This window comes from Bufo bufo, chromosome 8, assembly GCF_905171765.1.
Source record: "Bufo bufo chromosome 8, aBufBuf1.1, whole genome shotgun sequence".
NCBI classification, from domain to species: Eukaryota; Metazoa; Chordata; class Amphibia; order Anura; family Bufonidae; genus Bufo; species Bufo bufo.
The window spans coordinates 124,608,591-124,629,782 of NC_053396.1; positions in this window are offsets into that span (position 1 = coordinate 124,608,591).

Consider the following 21,192-nt stretch of genomic DNA (forward strand, 5'->3'; position numbering starts at 1 on the left):
CATGTTGGCGGAGTAATCGAAACAGCGCAACAGGGCACACAGGTCTCGCATGGAGGCCCAGTTCTTGGTGGTGAAGTGGTGCTGTTTTGCAGTGCGACTCACCCGTGCGTGCTGCAGCTGAAACTCCACTATGGCCTGCTGCTGCTCGCACAGTCTCTCCAGCATGTGCAAGGTGGAGTTCCACCTGGTGGGCACGTCGCATATGAGGCGGTGAGCAGGAAGGCCGAAGTTACACTGTAGAGTAGACAGCCGAGCGTCGGCAGGATGAGAACGCCGGAAGCGCGCACAGACGGCCCGCACTTTACGCAGCAGCTCTGACATGTCGGGGTAGTTGTGAATGAATTTCTGCACCACCAAATTCAGCACGTGCGCCAGGCAAGGGATGTGTGTCAAACCGGTTAGTCCCAGAGCTGCAACGAGATTTCGCCCATTATCACACACCACCAGGCTGGGCTAGAGGGTCACTGGAAGCAACCACTCGTCGGTCTGTTGTTCTATACCCCACCACAACTCCTGCACGGTGTGGGGCCTGTACCCCAAACACATTAGTTTCAGAACGGCCTGCTCACGTTTACCCCGGGCTGTGCTGAAGTTGATGGTGAAGGTCTATCGCTGACCGGATGAGGAGGTGGTAGAAGAGGAGGAGGAAGCCGAGTAGGAAGAAGAGGCAACAGGAGGCAAAGAATTATGCCCTGCGATCCTTGGCGGCTTAAGGACGTGCGCCAAGCAGCTCTCCGCCTGGGGACCAGCCGCCACTACATTTACCCAGTGTGCAGTTAGGGAGATAATGCGTCCCTGGCCGTGCTTACTGGGCCACGTATCTGTGGTTAGGTGGACCTTGCCACAGATGGCGTTGCGCAGTGCACACTTGATTTTATCCGATACTTGGTTGTGCAGGGAGGGCACGGCTCTCCTGGAGAAGTAGTGGCGGCTGGAAACGACGTACTGTGGGACAGCAAGCGACATGAGCTGTTTGAAGCTGTCCATCTCCACCAGCCTGAATGACAGAATTTCAAAGGCCAGTAGTTTAAAAATGCTGGCATTCAGGGCCAGGGATCGAGGGTGGCTAGGTGGAAATTTACGCTTTCTCTCAAAGGTTTGTGAGATGGAGAGCTGAACGCTTCCGTATGACATGGTGGAGATGCTTGGTGACGGAGGTGGTGTTGTTGGTGGCACATCCTCTGTTTGCTGGGCGGCAGGTGCCAACGTTCCTCCAGTGGCGGAGGAAGAGGCCGAGGCAGCAGCAGAAGAGGGAGCAGGACGGGCCTGAGCCCTTTCTTGGTTTTGAAAGTGCTTACTCCACTGCAGCCCGTGTCTCGCATGTAGATGCCTGGTCATGCAGGTTGTGCTAGGTTCAGAACGTTAATGCCTCGCTTCAGGCTTTGATGGCACAGCGTGCAAATCACTCGGGTCTTGTCGTCAGCACATTGTGTGAAGAAGTGCCATGCCAGGGGACTCCATGAAGCTGCCTTTGGGGTGCTCGGTCCCTGGTGACGGTGGCCAGTAGCAGGCGAACTGTTTTGGCGACGGCTGCTCTGCTTTTGCACCCTGCTCCCGCTTTTGCTACGCTGTTGGCTCGGTCTCACCACTGCCTCTTCTTTCGAACTCTGAAAGACAGTGGCACTACCTTCATTCCGTGTGGGGTCTAGGACCTCATCGTCCCCTGCATCGTCTTCCACCCAGTCATCCTCCCTGACCTCCTTTTCGGTCTGCACACGGCAGAAAGACGCAGCAGTTGGCACCTGTGTTTAGTCATCATCAGAGACGTGCTGAGGTGGTATTCCCATGTCCTCATCAGGAAACATAAGTGGTTGTGCGTCAGTGCATTCTATGTCTTACACCCCTGGGGATGGGCTAGGTGGATGCCCTTGGGAAACCCTGCCAGCAGAGCCTTCAAACAGCATAAGAGACTGCTGCATGACTTGAGGCTCAGACAGGTTCCTCGATATGCACGGGGTTGATGTGACAGACTGATGGGCATGGGTTTCAGGCGCCACCTGTGCGCTTTCTGCAGAAGACTGGGTGGGAGATAATGTGAACGTGCTGGATCCACTGTCGGCCACCCAATTGACTAGCGCCTGTACTTGCTCAGGCCTTACCATCCTTAGAACGGCATTAGGCCCGACCAAATATCTCTGTAGATTCTGGCGGCTACTGGGACCTGAGGTAGTAGGTTCAGTAGGACGTGTAGCTGTGGCAGAACGGCCACGTCCTCTCCCTGCACCAGAGGCTCCACCAACACCACCACCACGACCATGACCGCGTCTTTATTAGATGTTTGCCTCATAGTTAGCGTTTACAAAGCAAAGTAAAAAGTGGTTAAGTCTGTTAAAAATATTTAACCGCCAATAAAAACCCTGATGTAGGGTATTGCACTCAAATTTTTTTTTTTAACTCTATATGGGGCCTGGATGTGTTTCTAGAGCGTAATAATATTACAGGCTATAGCTACTAGAGAGGGGTCGTTGATCCAGGGAGTTATTCTGATTGCCTGATTGGAGTCGGGAAGGAATTTTTTATTCCCCTAAAGTGAGGAAAATTGGCTTTTACCTCACAGGGTTTTTTTTGCCTTCCTCTGGATCAACTTGCAGGATAACAGGCCGAACTGGATGGACAAATGTCTTTTTTCGGCCTTATGTACAATGTTCCTATGTTACTATGTTACTATATGACAGCGGTATTTGAGGCCTAAATGTGACACTCACTTATGCACGTCTTATCCCAGATGTGCAGTATATCAGAGGGTTTTTTCACCCCAGTAACCAAAAAGCCGTATTTCTGGCCTAAATGTGACAGTCACTTATTCACGTGTAATCCCAGATGTGCAGTATATTAGAGGCTTTTTTCACCCCAGTAACCAAAAAGCCGTATTTCTGGCCTAATTGTGACAGTAATTTATGCTTGTCTAATCCCAGATGTGCAGTATATTAGAGGTTTTTTCACCCCAGTAACCAAAAAGCCGTATTTATGGCCTAATTGTGACAGTCACTTATGCTTGTCTAATCCCAGATGTGCAGTATATTAGAGGGTTTTTTCACCCCAATATGCCAAAGCCGTATTTATGGCCTTAATGTGACAGTCACTTATGCACATGTAATTCCAGATGTGCAATATATTAGAGGCTTTTTTCACCACAGTATGCCAAAGCCGTATTTCTGGCCTAAATGTGACATTCTCATATGCACGTGTAATCCCAGATGTGCAGTATATTAGAGGGTTTTTTCACCCCAGTAACCAAAAAGCCGTATTTATGACCTAAATGTAGGGTATTGCACTCAATTTTTTTTTTTAAACTCTATATGACAGCGGTATTTGAGGCCTAAATGTGACACTCACTTATGCACGTTTTATCCCAGATGTGCAGTATATCAGAGGGTTTTTTCACCCCAGTAACCAAAAAGCCGTATTTCTGGCCTAAATGTGACAGTCACTTATGCACGTGTAATCCCAGATGTGCAGTATATTAGAGGGTTTTTTCACCCCAGTAACCAAAAAGCCGTATTTCTGGCCTAAATGTGACAGTCACTTATGCTTGTCTAATCCCAGATGTGCAGTATATTAGAGGTTTTTTTTACCCCAGTAACGAAAAGCCATATTTCTGGCCTAAATGTGACAGTCACTTATGCATGTGTAATCCCAGATGTGCAGTATATCAGAGGCTTTTTTCACCCCAGTATGCCAAAGCCGTATTTATGGCCTAATTGTGACAGTCACTTATGCTTGTCTAATCCCAGATGTGCAGTATATTAGAGGGTTTTTTCATCCCAGTAACCAAAAAGCCGTATTTCTGGCCTAAATGTGACAGTCACTTATGCTTGTCTAATCCCAGATGTGTAGTACATAGAGGGTTTTTTCACCCCAGTATGCCAAAGCCGTATTTATGGCCTAAATGTGACAGTCACTTATGCACATGTAATCCCAGATGTGCAGTATATTAGAGGGTTTTTTCACCCCAGTAACCAAAAGCCGTATTTCTGACCTAAATGTGACAGTCACTTATGCCTTGTCTAATCCTAGATGGGCAGTATATTAGAGGCTTTTTTCACCCCAGTAACCAAAAAGCCGTATTTCTGGCCTAAATGTGACAGTCACTTATGCACGTGTAATCCCAGATGTGCAGTATATCAGAGGCTTTTTTCACCCCAGTATGCCAAAGTCGTATTTATGGCCTAAATGTGACAGTCACTTATGCACATTTAATCCCAAATGTGCAATATATTAGAGGCTTTTTTCACCCCAGTAGCCAAAAAGGTGTATTTCTGGCCTAAATGTGACAGTCACTTATGCACGTGTAATCCCAGATGTGCAGTATATTAGAGGGTTTTTTCACCCCAGTAACCAAAAAGCCGTATTTATGACCTAAATGTAGGGTATTGCACTCAATTTTTTTTTTTAAACTCTATATGACAGCGGTATTTGAGGCCTAAATGTGACACTCACTTATGCACGTCTTATCCCAGATGTGCAGTATATCAGAGGGTTTTTTCACCCCAGTAACCAAAAAGCCGTATTTCTGGCCTAAATGTGACAGTCACTTATGCACGTGTAATCCCAGATGTGCAGTATATTAGAGGGTTTTTTCACCCCAGTAACCAAAAAGCCGTATTTCTGGCCTAAATGTGACAGTCACTTATGCTTGTCTAATCCCAGATGTGCAGTATATTAGAGGTTTTTTTTACCCCAGTAACGAAAAAGCCATATTTCTGGCCTAAATGTGACAGTCACTTATGCATGTGTAATCCAAGATGTGCAGTATATCAGAGGCTTTTTTCACCCCAGTATGCCAAAGCCGTATTTATGGCCTTATTGTGACAGTCACTTATGCTTGTCTAATCCCAGATGTGCAGTATATTAGAGGGTTTTTTCACCCCAGTAACCAAAAAGCCGTATTTCTGGCCTAAATGTGACAGTCACTTATGCTTGTCTAATCCTAGATATGCAGTACATTAGAGGGTTTTTTCACCCCAGTATGCCAAAGCCGTATTTATGGCCTAAATGTGACAGTCACTTATGCACATGTAATCCCAGATGTGCAGTATATTAGAGGGTTTTTTCACCCCAGTAACCAAAAAGCCGTATTTCTGACCTAAATGTGACAGTCACTTATGCCTTGTCTAATCCTAGATGGGCAGTATATTAGAGGCTTTTTTCACCCCAGTAACCAAAAAGCCGTATTTCTGGCCTAAATGTGACAGTCACTTATGCACGTGTAATCCCAGATGTGCAGTATATCAGAGGCTTTTTTCACCCTAGTATGCCAAAGTCGTATTTATGGCCTAAATGTGACAGTCACTTATGCACGTTTAATCCCAAATGTGCAATATATTAGAGGCTTTTTTCACCCCAGTAGCCAAAAAGGTGTATTTCTGGCCTAAATGTGACAGTCACTTATGCACGTGTAATCCCAGATGTGCAATATATTAGAGGCTTTTTTCACCCCAATAACCAAAAAGCCGTATTTCTGGCCTAAATGTGACAGTAACTTATGCTTGTCTAATCCCAGATGTGCAGGATATTAGAGGGTTTTTTCACCCCAGTAACCAAAAAGCTGTATTTCTGTCCTAAATGTGACAATCACTTATGCACGTGTAATCCCAGATGTGCACTATATTTAACAGATGTATTTTTTTAACCTCAGTAAGCAAAAAGCTGTATTTCTGGACTTGCAGATAGCCTGTGCTGGTGCACTATCGTTGCATAAAATGGCTGCCTATTATGTATTGATATTGACTAACTGAAGAAAAAAAAGTTCGTTTTCAGCAGTAGTTGGCTCAGGGCAGGCTTAAAAAAATTGTGCACTGCACCCACAAAACACATTTGCTGTAGATCGCTTAGTACAAAAAACAGTTCTTGATAAGATTTCTCCCTGATCTCTCCCTCACAGCAGCTGCAGCCTCTCCCTACACTAATCCGAGCAGAGTGACGGGCGGCGCTACGTGACTCCAGCTTAAATAGAGGCTGGGTCACATGCTGCAGTTGGCCAATCACAGCCATGCCAATAGTAGGCATGGCTGTGATGGCCTTTTTGGGCAAGTAGTATGACGCTTGTTGATTGGCTGCTGTGCAGCCTTTCAAAAAGCGCCAAGAAAGCGCAGAACACCGAACCTGAACTTTTACGTAAATGTTCGGGTTCGGGGCCGGGTGCCGAAAAGCTTAAAGTTCGGTACGAACCCGAACTTTGCAGTTCGGGTTCGCTCAACTCTATTGGCTATAATTTATAACAGAAACTGGCATAAATTATAGTGTAAATTGACCAAGCTCATAATTGGCATGGATTTGATTTTCTGATGCATAGACTGTCAGAAGGTGCACCAAATTTTATAAATGGACTGCGCCAAAAAAAAATTGCTGCACTTTAACTGAGCACATATTTTTCTATTAACACTAGCATATAAGATGCCAGTCTTAATAAACTCCTCCCTTGCACATATCTTCTTCATGTAGACTATATAACAAATACTGCCTTCACTCTACCCATTCCCAGAAAAGGTTTCTGAGCTCCCTCTCAAAGCACACATTTTAACACAAGACAGTTTTGTTTTAAAGGACATGTGTCATCAAAATATGCAGTTAAATCAAGTTGCTATCTACATATTAAAAAAAATCCTAAAATCCTGCAGTTTGCCAGTTTTGCAATGATTAATAAGCCTAATAATAGACATCACTTATTGGCCTGTACAGCTTGCTTTTCAGCAGTTATCTATTTATCAGTACAAGCAGGATTACAATGACAGATATCATATATATATATATATATATATATATATATATATTTTTTTTTTTATATATATATATATATATATCTTATATTATAAAAATGAGTTTCTGTCTGTCCCGACGTCTGTCTGTCTGTTCTTTATGCACGACCAAAGGACTGCAGCAATCTTCACCAAATTTGGCACACAGATACATCAGGTGTCTGGGAAGGTTTTAGACCGGGTCTCTTTAGGATGTACCGTTCCTGAAATATTCCCAAAATATGACCTACATTAGCCAATACAAGCCTGCAAGTCTTTCTCTTCATATCCCAACTGCCATACACACGGTCATATGTCCCTTATCAGCCAATAGAAGTTCGCAGGCCCTTAGTCTCCACATACACACAGTTTTACTCCAGGTTTTCACAACAACCCAGCCATTTTTCTTTACTGCTGTAGGTCATCTTTAGGCTAGGGCTACAGGATGACAATAAGTCGCACGACACATAGGGCACAATTACACTGCTACATGCATCCATCTTGATGGATTTTTTGCGACTGTCGTGTTGCAGTCGCAGCGTGTCGCATGTCGCAGTACGACACCATAGCCTATCATTATAAAAATTGTTGAGACAAAATGTGCGACACATGTCGTCGTGTAGCCCTAGCATTTAAAGGGCCAGGGCGCTGTGGAGGTTACTGTTAATGGGGCAGGCACTGTTAAGGTCACTGTTAAAGAGGCGGGCACTGTGGAAGTCACTGTTAAAGGGGCAAGCACTGTGGAGGTAACTGTTAAAGAGGCGGCGCTGTGGAGGTTACTGTTAAAGAGGCGGCGCTGTGGAGGTCACTGTTAAAGGGGCAGGGCGCTGTGGAGGTCACTGTTAAAGGGGTGGGCACCATAGAGGTCCCGGGTAAAAATGCGGGTGCTGTGGAGGTCACTGTTGAAGAGGATGACACTGTGGAGGTCACTGTTAAAAGAGCGGGTGCTGTGGAGGTCACTGTTAAAAGAGCGGGTGCTGTGAAGGTCACTGTTAAAGAGGCGGGCACTCTGGAGGTCACTGTTAAAGGGGCGGGCACTGTGGAAGTAATTTATAAAGGAGCGGGCACTGTGGAGGTCACTGTTAAAGGGGCGGGCACTGTGGAGGTCACTGTTATGGGGATACTGTCGATATCTTTTAGCGACACACACAAACATTAAATGAAATAGATGAAATATAGGTGTGCGATGCCGGGTCCTTCTGCTAGTCTCTCATATACAGATGAAACTTGAAAAATTTGAATATCGTGCAAAGTTAATTTATTTCAGTAATGCAACTTAAAAGGAGAAACTAATGTATGAGATAGACTCATTACATGCAAAGCGAGATATTTCAATCCTTTATTTGTTATAATTTGGATGATTATGGCTTACCTCTTATGAAACCCCAAAGTCTCAATTTTCTGGTACCCTTTGCTCAGGGGGTATGGATTAATTAGCTGACTAGAGTGTGACACTTTGAGCCTAGAATATTGAACCTTTTCACAAAATTCGAATTTTAAGCTGCATTAATGCAATTCCTTTTAATTTGCATTACTGAAATAAATGGACTTTTGCCCGATATTCAAATTTTTTGAGTTTCACCTATATATAAAAATTAGTTTTTGTCTGTCTGACTGTTCTTTATGCGTGACCAAACGACTGGCTCGATCTTTACCAAATCTGGCACACAGGTACATCAGGTGTCTGGGAAGGTTTTAGACCGGGTCTCAGCTCTCTAGGACGTACCGTTCCTGAGATATTCCTAAAAAAATGACCTACATTAGCCGATACAAGACGGCAAGTCTTTCATTCATATCCCAACAACCATACACACTGTCATATGTCCCTTATCAGCCAATAGAGGCTTGCAGGCCCTTAGTCTCCACATACACACAGTTTTATTCCAGGTTTCCATAACAGCCATTTTTCTTCACTGCTATAGATCAGCTTTAGGCTAGGACCACACGACGACAATAAGTAGCACGACACATAGGGCACAACTACACTGCTACATGCATCCATCTTGGATGGATTTTTTGCGACTGTCGTAATGCAGGCGCAGTGTGACACCATAGCCTATCATTTAAAAAATTGTTGCTCGACATTAGTACGACAAAATTTCGCACGACACATGTCATCATATAGCCCAGGCCTTAAAGGGGCATTATTTACACAATTTGTTTTCTTCCCTTTTATTATATATATGCTAACATGATTTACATATTTAGTCATTATGATCTCATAACATAATCTATTGTGCTAGAATAATTATTACTTAATTATGTATACAGCATGATGATAGGGTTATGATTATTAATATAGTGACAACTTAATTATGACTATACCTGCCATTCAATGGGGGCTATGATGTACTTTTTAATCTACCAATCATGTCTATATCTACCCATATACATCTGTCTTTTTGTCATTATTTTATTCTTAATGTATTAGCTACACGTTTTCTTTGAAAATCATGTTTAAACTTGCTGCCAATCATGTATTTTTTTTTTTTTGAATAAAATTAACTGGGCACTCTCAGGATATCTGCACCAATTGAAATTTATTAGCATATATTACAATAGCACTGAACACCAGTATGTATTGGCGGTAATAATAAACACTATATAACAATATAAAAATAAACACACAACATGCAGTAATATGTAAAACAACTGGAAAATAGAGATCTAAAATGTCATAAAATCGAGGAATAAAATTGGAATACTCGATAGTAAAATGATCGTATAAATACTCGAATATTTATATGGAAAAGTCACCTCGGATACTGGTCGCAATAAACGGTGTCCTCTAATATTGTCCTATTCGATTGAATAACAGGGGTATTCAAAACTACAGTCCCAATACGTGGTCCACTGAACCAACTTTAAGCGGCGTCCCGCTTATCACATCCACCAGCAGCGTCTCACTGGACTAAGAGTCATATGAAAAAGTGCTGGATAAAATGGCTGGATAAAATCAAACGGTCTTACCGTCTCCCTTGATAGTTCAACGAAGGTAATAATATGGTCCTCTGAGTCTGTAGACCGATAGTTCGTCAATAGATTTGCACACTGGCAATTGTTTGGCACATGTGTTCAGGCCTTCCACATGGACTCAGGCCTTACAGGTTGTATTCCAAGTGAGCCATTTGTGTGACAGACGATTCCTTCTTAACAGATATCCAGTAGATTCTCCAGATTCCCAAGTGGTCCAAGTTTCTGGGGTCCTGTCTAGGCTAGACGCGTTTCGGGGTATCACATTACCCCTTCCTCAGTAGGCTACTCCCGGACTCTATACTGACAGGGAATGTCCCACAGGATTGGCGCATGGCAAATGTGGTTCCAATATTCAAAAAGGGTCCAAAAACAGAGCCTAAAAACTATAGGCCGGTAAGTTTAACATCTGTTGTGGGTAAACTGTTTGAAGGTTTTCTGAGAGATGCTATCTTAGAGCATCTCAACGGAAATAAGCAAATAACGCCATATCAGCATGGCTTCGTGAGGGATCGGTCATGCCAAACTAATTTAATCAGTTTCTATGAGGAGGTAAGTTCTAGACTTGACAGCGGCGAATCAATGGATGTCGTATATCTGGACTTCTCTGCTAATCACTAGGACACGGCTCTCTAGACAGGGCTGCACCAGATGCAATATTCTACCCAATAGCCTGGGAGTGTGTATGTGATGTATGGATGGAGCCAAAATATACTGGCTACAGGTGTGTGGATGGAGCCAAAATATACTGGCTATGAGTGACTGTATATAGCCAAAACATACTGGCTGCAGATATATGGTTGTGACCTATACACTGGCCGCAGGCTATACAAATAGATTGGTCTGAACCCTGTACTATATAAGGGTATATTCTAGTCCATAGAGACTCCACTCTGGTATATGTAGGTCACGGACGGATCTAATTTCCCCTCGAGAACAGGGAAACAGAAAGAGAGAAAGAGAGCGCACAATAGTGTAATATGTTCAAACGGGTAAAGATATCAAGGTGAGAAATATCCAAACTCACCTTATGGAGTTGTGCTCCGGCAGGCACAACTCTACTGAAAACTTTGATGAGAATAAGACCTTTAGACCAGGACTGCAGCCGCAGGTTTTGTGGTCTCTTGGATGGGATGTCCAGTCCCCCAAGAGAAATTAGTGGTGAAGAAAAGAGGTTCTGCGTCGGCGCGAAATCACTAGTTCAAGCGGTCTTATAGATGTAATCTTCTTTTAATCAGAAACAACGCGTTTCGGGGATCAGAGACTCCCCTTCATCAGGTTTCACAAACATATAACAGGTATTATTGCAAGGTAATATTTATAGGTAAATTCTTTAAAAAAAAAACGCCAAAAGGATGCACCTGGGTGACGCCCCTTGTGGGAGGAGCCATCCCCAAGTGTCATCCAATACATGCAGGTCTTCTTAACATACATAGCATTGGATGGAGGTGATTAGCTTTTTATAGTGTTGTAGCTGGGATCGCTTCTTTATTTAGTTGTAATTTGCCACCGATTGTGAGATTCATAAGAACATATATAATTCCCGGTCATGTGATCGCTCGTACAGGCGTCACATGACTCGGGAGTCCGGAAGTGTTTTGCTGGCTCATCTAGCCGGGCGGAAGCAGCAGTGCTAGGATCACCCTGGCAACGCATGCTCACACAAACAGTCTGAGCCGGCGGCAGGAGTCCATAGCAGGGGGTATCACATGATCGCAGATATGTGGTCATGTGACCTGTCATCTTCCAGCACGGCACTGTGGATCTGTATGTTTTGTCTTCTACAGGCACAGGGTTAGTTTTTAGACCTATTTAGACCGATCCTTAATATCTATATATATATGGAGCTCATATAGAGAAAAGGACAAATATATAAATAAGGCATCCTATTTCATAGGTCATACCATATTTTATATAGTTATAGGGCTAATTTCCAACCTATTTTACACGCTATGTATTCAGTGTAGAAAAATACATAGCAAAGGGAAGAGTGTATGTAGCAGCCAATGGATAATACATTGACATAAAATTGGCTCATATAAAGTTATAATGTTAAAAACACATACGGTAGATATATAGAATAAAAAATACAGACAATATACAATAATGATGCATATACGTATATATATATACATACATATAAGATATATAAAAATGTATAAATATGAAGATAAATGAAATTGTATAAAGAAAATATATATATTGTATAAAAAATTGTATAAAAAAAAAGTAAAATAAAAATATAGCAATTTTTTTTTTTTTCTTCTCCACTCTGGTATAGGCAGTGAGATCTATTGTATTTAGCATTACACGACCTAATAACTAGATGGTATAACCAGATCTGCATATACATCCAAGAAGTTCACTTACAATACACACACGTGTGTCCATTCACATTGATTACCGTGCCCTTAACTCTGACTTGCTTATTTATAGCAATTACTAGCTAGCAAGTCGGGTTTCTAGCCCAGTCTCTCAACTGTACAGAGGAGTTATTTGCTACCCCTCTCTGTATAGCTTTGAGATTGGTTGCCTGATGGTCACAGACTGTGACATATAGGCTTTTTGCCCCCTTTTAAACAGACTTTTAATAAAGGTTTTGTTTTTTAATTTTAACGTTCATCAGACTGTGAAATTATTAAGTATTTAGGAACGTCTACCCATTTATTTATTTATAGTGTGAATTAACTATGATTGGTCTCCCAGGAATTTGATGGCATTGTTTATGTACCTTTGGGATTGCATAAAATGTCGCTATCACCGGTTTAGGTCTGTATAGAACTTTGTATTCTTCCTTTGTTATTAGTTCTTCCCTTTTTGCTGTTTGTAATATTTCTTTTAGTTCTTGTGTATATTTCGCAGTGGGGTTATTGGATAAAGGTCTATATGTGTTGTAATCTTTAGGAGATCCATCACCATTCTCTTATATTCCATTTTGTCCATCACCACAACATTGCCTCCCTTATTAGACGGCTTAATCTCTAGATTTTGATTCGTCATTAGATATTGCAATGCTTTTTTTCTCATTAGTGGTAAGGTTATTATTAATGTCCACTTTTTGGTTTTTTATCTTTTGTAGATCAGCCATCACTAGATCTACAAATGTTTGTATATTAGCGTATTTGGTGAATGGTGGAGTAAATGTGGACTGAGGAGTTAATGTAGAGAATGGTGCTGTTGGAGATATAACTTCACCCATTTGTTCTTTTTGTAGTTCTTCTAGAATTAGTATCGATCTTGCTTCTTTTTTTGCTATTTCTTGTGGATCCCTGTCTTTATTTTTGAACCCTTTGTGTAATGCTAGTTTTCTTTCAAAAAGGTTAATATCTTTAACCCATGTAAAACAGTTAAATTGGGGTGCTGGTGTAAACTATAGCCCTTTTTGTATTACTTTTTCATGTTCCGAATCTAGGATAATATTTGATAAATTAATAATCTGCATCCCTGTATCTTGTGCTTCAACGTTTAGGTTTTCTGCTGTTGGTATCCCCACTTGTCTCGATCTTTGAGCTGTACTCCCGGTATTTAAAAAGGAGTTGCTGGTGTTATAGTGTGGTTGGCAGAGGTGTTTGTGACGGTAATGTAAACACTGAAGGAGATGAGGACGAGGGTATAGATGTTATAGTTCCCACTCCTCTCTGTATGTCTTGAGCCCCATTGGGTGGATATTGATTTGGATGACATTTTGGTAAATTACTTGAGTTATGTTTTCTTTGTTTTTGACCCAGTTTATTTTTCGCTTTACGTTTTATTCCAGGTTTCAAATTGTGCCCACTTGTTTCTGACTCTCAAGTTTCAGATTCAGATATATCGGTGAAATATGTGCGTCTATTATGGTAATTTGTCATCCTCTATTACCAGTATTTTTAAAGTAAATTTGACCAGATTCAAAGTCTTTCCTATCACTATATTATTTGCAATGTTTTCTTTTTTTTATTTCGCTCTGTAGACTCTCTCTATTTTTTTGAAGTCTGTTCTCTAATTGTACAAAGTCAGAATGGGTTTGGAATATTTTTATTTCACTTATTTACTTTTCCTAATTGTTTCTTTTCATAGTCAAGGAGATACGATTGCATGCAGAGAGAGTTCTCAGTCAATAACCTTTCCCACCCTAAATTCTAGGTCCTCCTGGTGCAAATTTGGTTTAATGTTAATTTGCATTCCTCTATACATGATATTCTGCTGTAGGTATGTTTCTAAGCTTGTGATTTCACATATGGACCTAATATACCGTTTGTAGGTTTTATTCAATTCTTTAAATGCTTGGTTGAGATCTAGCACATTAATTGGAAAAATTAAAAAGATTGGTAGATTAAAAAGTACATCATAGCCCCCATTGAATGGCAGGAATAGTCATAATTAAGTCATCACTATATTAATAAACATAACCCTATCATCATGCTGTATACATGATTGAGTAATCATTATTCTAGCACAATAGATTATGTTATGAGATCATAATGACTATATATGTAAATCATGTTAACATACAGTACAGACCAAAAGTTTGGACACACCTTCTCATTCAAAGAGTTTTCTTTATTTTCATGACTATGAAAATTGTAGATTCACACTGAAGGCATCAAAACTATGAATTAACACATGTGGAATAATATACATAAAAAACAAGTGTGAAACAACTGAAAATATGTCATATTCTAGGTTCTTCAAAGTAGCCACCTTTTGCTTTGATTACTGCTTTGCACACTCTTGGCATTCTCTTGATGAGCTTCAAGAGGTAGTCCCCTGACATGGTTTTCACTTCACAGGTGTGCCCTGTCAGGTTTAATAAGTGGGATTTCTTGCCTTATAAATGGGGTTGGGACCATCAGTTGCGTTGAGGAGAAGTCAGGTGGATACACAGCTGATAGTCCTACTGAATAAACTGTTAGAATTTGTATTATGGCAAGAAAAAAGCAGCTAAGTAAAGAAAAACTAGTGGCCATCATTACTTTAAGAAATGAAGGTCAGTCAGTCAGCCGAAAAATTGGGAAAACTTTGAAAGTAAGGGCTATTTGACCATGAAGGAGAGTGATGGGGTGCTGCGCCAGATGACCTAGCCTCCACAGTCACTGGACCTGAACCCAATCGAGATGGTTTGGGGTGAGCTGGACCGCAGAGTAAAGGCAAAAGGGCCAACAAGTGCTAAACATCTCTGGGAACTCCTTCAAGACTGTTGGAAAACCATTTCAGGGGACTACCTCTTGAAGCTCATCAAGAGAATGCCAAGAGTGTGCAAAGCAGTAATCAAAGCAAAATGTGGCTACTTTGAAGAACCTAGAATATGACATATTTTCAGTTGTTTCACACTTGTTTGTTATGTATATAATTCCACATGTGTTAATTCATAGTTTTGATGCCTTCATAGTCATGAAAATAAAGAAAACTCTTTGAATGAGAAGGTGTGTCCAAACTTTTGGTCTGTACTGTATATAAAATAAAAGGGAAGAAAACTAATTGTGTAAATAATGAAGCGAGTTAAAAATCATGATTTATATACACACTAGTCAAATCAAGTGAACTATTGTAAATTATGAATATATAATTGATGAGCAGGTATAATAATGAATCAAAAATACAAACTAATCATGCTATACTCTGTCCAGTCATTTTTTTCTGTATTGATGAGATTATTGAGTATCAAGTAGAATCACTTTAATATAATTAGTGGATAATGTAAGAAACCGACATTGGAGCTATAATCATGTAATCTCAAGTTGTGTAGTTACTGTGATGTGATGGAAAATAGCCTAAGTCCGCAAACATGTGCAGAAACGATCGCCGGGATGTAAAACAGACTAAGTGTCCAGACATGCGCGGGATGGAATGCTTCAAGGGTATGATGTTAAAATTCGAAAACATGCGCAGGGTCAGCTAAGATATCGCGAGACTGTGGAGGATGATCGCTAATACGAGGAGATTCCTAGGGGAGGAGCATCTGATGTATCCGGCCCAATGGTAAAGTAGATAACAAAGAATTAAGTAATGGCCGAGCGTAACAGACTACCGAATAGGGAGAGAGTTATGACGCAACCACTGGGAGTTCATAAAAGATACATGTCACGCCCACCAATGCACAGACTGTTCGATCCCCTGAAGATTCCAGGTTAGCTGGCAAAACATGTCAGGGGGCAGTAATTGAGGGCAATTTTTAGCACAGGAGTGTAGCCTGTGCGTAATAATAAGAATAGTGGGGAGCCTGGAGCCAGAGCATGGGTTAAAGCCCCTTACCACACTATAGTAGAAATTCTTAACAAATATTAGGAGATAAGTTGGCAAAAAATCGACTACACAACTGATAAATGTTAATATAGGTCAGATTTAATGGTCAGCAAAAATGTTTCAGCTCTAATAAAAGTAAAAATTTATGGGAGTGTAAGACTGATATGTCAAGATAAGGCAAAAATTGTCTAATGTCTGTAAGAAATGGGAACAGTGGAGGTCACAGATAAGGGGACTGTCCTCTGGAGGTCAGTGTTAAAGGGTGAGGTGCTGTATATGTATTTGTTAAGGGGGCGGGCCCTTGAGGAGGTCAATGTCAAGAGAGTGGGGTGTTGTGAAACTCACTGTTAAAGGGGTGGGCTGCTGTGAAGTGAAACCTAAGGGGATGGTCTGCTGTGGAGGTCCCATTTTAAGGAGGCAGGGCACTGTGGGGGTGGTCCATGTTAAAGAGGACTTTTCACCAGTTTTTACTTTATAAAAGCGATACCTCACACTGTAACCCATGTTCCCTAGATGTCATATCACACATTTTTTTCATGATATGCTTCTCTGTTGCGCCGCTGTGCCCCGCATTCTGTTTAGGCGCCCTGTATGCTAATTAAAAGCATCGAAACAGGGAGGAGGAGACATCAGCTTTTCTCAGTGGGCGTCTTTTCTTTCTAGTTGTGGTTCTGTCCAATCACAGCGGAGAGCATCACAGCCATTGAGAAAAAAACTGCTCACCTTCTCCCTGGCTGTGACGCCCTCCACTGTGATTGGACAGCGCCACAGCCAGATAGAAGAGATGCCCACTGATAAAAGCTGATGTCTCCTCCTCCCTATTCTGATGCTACTAATTAGCATACAGGGCACCTAAACATAACGAGGGGAACAGTGGCGCAGCGGAGGAGCATATCATGAAAAACATTAGCATTATGACATCTAGGGAACATGGGCTGCAGTGTGAGGTATCGCTTTTATAAAGTAAAAACTAGTGAATGGTCCTCTTTAAGGGGTGAGGGGCTGTGGAGTTCACTGTTAAGGGGGCAGGGTACTGTAGAGGTCACTGTTATGGGGATACTATAGATATATTTTAACGACACACAGAAACATTAAATGAAATATACCAGGGCGAAGCCGGGTCCTTCTGCTAGTCTCTATAAAAAATTAGTTTCTGTCTGGACATCTGTTCTTTATGCACGACCAAATGACTGGACCGATATTCACCAAATTTGGCACACAGGTACATTAGGTGTCCGGGAAGCTTTTAGACAGGCGCTCAGCTCTCTAGGACGTACCATTCCTGAGATATTCCCCAAAAAATGATCTGCATTAGCCAATAGAAGCCTGCAAGTCTTTCTCTTCATATTCCAACTGCCATACACATGATCACATGTCTCTTATCAGCCAATAGAAGCTCGCAGGCCCTTGGTCTCCACATACACACAGTTTTACTCCAGGTTTCCCAGCCATTTTTCTTCACTGCTGTAGGTTAGCTTTAGGCTAGGGTTACACGACGACATGTGTCGCGCGACACATAGGGCACAACTACACTGCGACACTGATGTCACACGACAATTTTTATACTGATAGTCTATAGTGTTGCACTGCGACATGCGACATGCTGCGACTGTGAGGCGACAGTCACAGAAAAATCCATCTTGGATGGATTTGTTTGTGACTGTCGTGTCGCAGTCGCAGCATGTCGCATTGCGACACCATAGCCTATCATTATAAAAATTGTTGCGCGACACATGTACGACAAAATGTGCAAATTGTTGCGCGACACATGTGATCATGTTGCCCTAGCCTTAAAGGAGCAAGGCGCTGTGGAGGTCACTGCAAAGGGGGCAGGGGCCACTATTAAAGGGAAAGCTGCTGTGAAGGCCACTGTTAATGGGGCGTTCACTTTGGATGTTACCATTAAGGGGGCTGTGGAGTTCACTGTTAATGTGGCGGGGTGCTGTAGAGGTCGCTGTTTGGGGCATACTGTCGATATCTTTGAACGACACACTCAAACATTAAATGAAATAGAGGAAATATACCCGTGCGGGTCCTTCTGCTAGTATATATATACTGCGTGCATGCTGGTAACTGCTTTCCCTGGATATAATGGAGGCCATTTTGGCACCGAAAATGACGGAAATTCAGGCGGATCCAGCATGTAAGTGGAACCTACACTTTCTGAATTTTATGATAGCCCCTATGTCACATAACAGGTATATTTAGTGTTAGGAACCCGTCTAACTAGAGATTGCCTTGACGTTCGGCAGACGGGCTCAAATAATTTTGTACAAAACGATTTGCCAAGTATCTCTAACTTATTAGTTCAGCATTTGCTATTATGATGCAATTTTGTACCTTATTTGATTTGCAGTGAGCTGTTGCATTGCTTGTTTTGTTTAACAGTCTTGTTCTCAGCCATAGCAACGTGCCCCTGCGCTTTGGGATGTGCTGACTGACCCCCTTTTTCTTTGCAGTTTGTACTGGAGGTGTGGCTGTCTCCCCAGTCGTGCACTCCTTCCAGCTCGTCTGTCCCACAGGTTAATTTTAATTAGTGTTAGTATTTAACTTGGCCTGCTCCCCCCCACTCACTGAAGCCATCTGGCACCAGGAGAGAGATAGTGTGTGGACTCTCATTGCAGTCCTTGGTGACCATGTGGCGCCAGGGGTGGTGTGGAGTGGGCCCGGCGTGCATGCTGGTAACTGCTTTCCCTGGATATAATGGAGGCCATTTTGGCACCGAAAATGACGGAAATTTAGGCGGATCCAGCATGTAAGTGGAACCTACACTTTCTGAATTTTATGATAGCCGCTATGGCACATAACAGGTATATTTAGTGTTAGGAACCCGTCTAACTAGAGATTGCCTTGACGTTCGGCAGACGGGCTCAAATAATTTTGTACAAAACGATTTGCCAAGTATCTCTAACTTATTAGTTCAGCATTTGCTATTATGATGCAATTTTGTACCTTATTTGATTTGCAGTGAGCTGTTGCATTGCTTGTTTTGTTTAACAGTCTTGTTCTCAGCCATAGCAACGTGCCCCTGCGCTTTGGGATGTGCTGACTGACCCCCTTTTTCTTTGCAGTTTGTACTGGAGGTGTGGCTGCCTCCCCAGTCGTGCACTCCTTCCAGCTCGTCTGTCCCACAGGTTGATTTTAATTAGTGTTAGTATTTAGCTTGGCCTGCTCCCCCCCACTCACTGAAGCCATCTGGAACCAGGAGAGAGATAGTGTGTGGACTCTCATTGCAGTCCTTGGTGACCATGTGGCGCCAGGGGTGGTGTGGAGTGGGCCCGGCGTGCATGCTGGTAACTGCTTTCCCTGGATATAATGGAGGCCATTTTGGCACCGAAAATGACGGAAATTCAGGCGGATCCAGCATGTAAGTGGAACCTACACTTTCTGAATTTTATGATAGCCGCCATGGCACATAACAGGTATATTTAGTGTTAGGAACCCGTCTAACTAGAGATTGCCTTGACGTTCGGCAGACGGGCTCAAATAATTTTGTACAAAACGATTTGCCAAGAATCTCTAACTTATTAGTTCAGCATTTGCTATTATGATGCAATTTTGTACCTTATTTGATTTGCAATGAGCTGTTGCATTGCTTGTTTTGTTTAACAGTCTTGTTCTCAGCCATAGCAACGTGCCCCTGCGCTTTGGGATGTGCTGACTGACCCCCTTTTTCTTTGCAATATATATATATATATATATATAAACATTTGCACAGGTAGCAGAGCATGCTTGAAAGATTTTCATAGTGGTACTCTTCTGTCCATTGTGTCTATGGTCCATTGCACCGCCCCACTGTTAATTTTTTCACTGCTCATCGCCGATGTAATGTGTTTGTTATGCCTGAAATCTCACGCATGCGCCTTGGATACTCATGTCAGCGCCCGCGCGGTGTCCTGGCATCAGTCTCACAAAACAAAGTGATCATGCGCCAGCTTTGCTTGACCTGGAAATACGTGCGATTTCGGGCGCAAGAAACACATTACGTCGGCGATAAGCAATGAATAAATTAACAGTGGGGCGGTGCTGGGCTCCAAGATAATGGGCGTGGCTGGGCTCCAACAGCCGGAGGGACAGCCCCTTGGGCTCCTTATTGAGGTAATTAGCATATTAATAAAAGCGATTTTATAGACAAATTACAAGACACAGGGCAGTAATACTAGTATATTTTAATATAAATCGTGGAGACTGATGTGGTGATGTTAGTAGCTCAGTAAGTGAAATCCAGGTGACAGTGTCCCTTTAAGTTAGTTTCTATCAAATAGGCTTTATAAGATTCTCCCAAAACTTGTAGCAACTGACCACGTGGGCTTTGTACCTAATCGTCAATGTAGAGATTGTACTAGGAGAATTATTGATTTGGTGCAAATAGCAGAGCTTTCCAGGACCCCCACGCTATTTTTGTCTCTTGACACTGAAAAAGCAGCAAACACTTGGGGTTCCTGGAACAGGTCCTCAGTAAATTTGGTTTTCAGGGTCCTTTATTAAAGGCTATCATGGGGTTGTATTTCTTCCAGAGCGCTTACATTTTGACCTCTGCTTTTCTCTAAGAAGCTTCCCAAATCACAAATGTCACTCTTAGTTTTTGTTTTAGTTATGGAAACTCTTTGTGAGAGTGAAGGGAAAGGCTAGGATTCCAAAGAAGAATTGTGTGTGTTGTGTACGATAGAGAGAAGTAGGGCAGCTGATAGCCAGGGAGAGAGGAGACAGGACCTGTGGCTTACTGTGTCTGCTCTCAGAAGTGCAGGTGCACCTCAAAAGCAGCTACCTGCAAGCAAATACTATAATTCCACACTGCATTTTCACAGGAATCTTTTTTTTGTGGGGTTCAATTTAATTAAGTTTCATATATATGTGATTACTGCGGAAATACCCATGGTTTGGCAGCAATCTACCAGTGTGCATTGAACTGAAATTTATCGTCAAGCCTCAATCGTCTGTTTTTGTAAATTCAGTTCCCACATCGTCACAATTTAAGGGGGGTGAAATTTAATTAATTACGTGATATAAATACGTGATTACTGCAGCAATACCCCTGGTGTGGCAGCAATCTATCCAATCTGGCAATCTATGTATTAAGGTGAAATTTAGCATCAAGCCTCAATCGTCCGTTTCATTTTATTCTGTTTCCACATGGTTGGAATTAAATTTTTTGCGTGGGATTGTTAACAGTAATTAAACCAGCATATGTATGTTATTACTACAAGACACAAGGAATCTACCTATGATATGGAGCGTCAAGCCTCAATAGTCAGTTTAC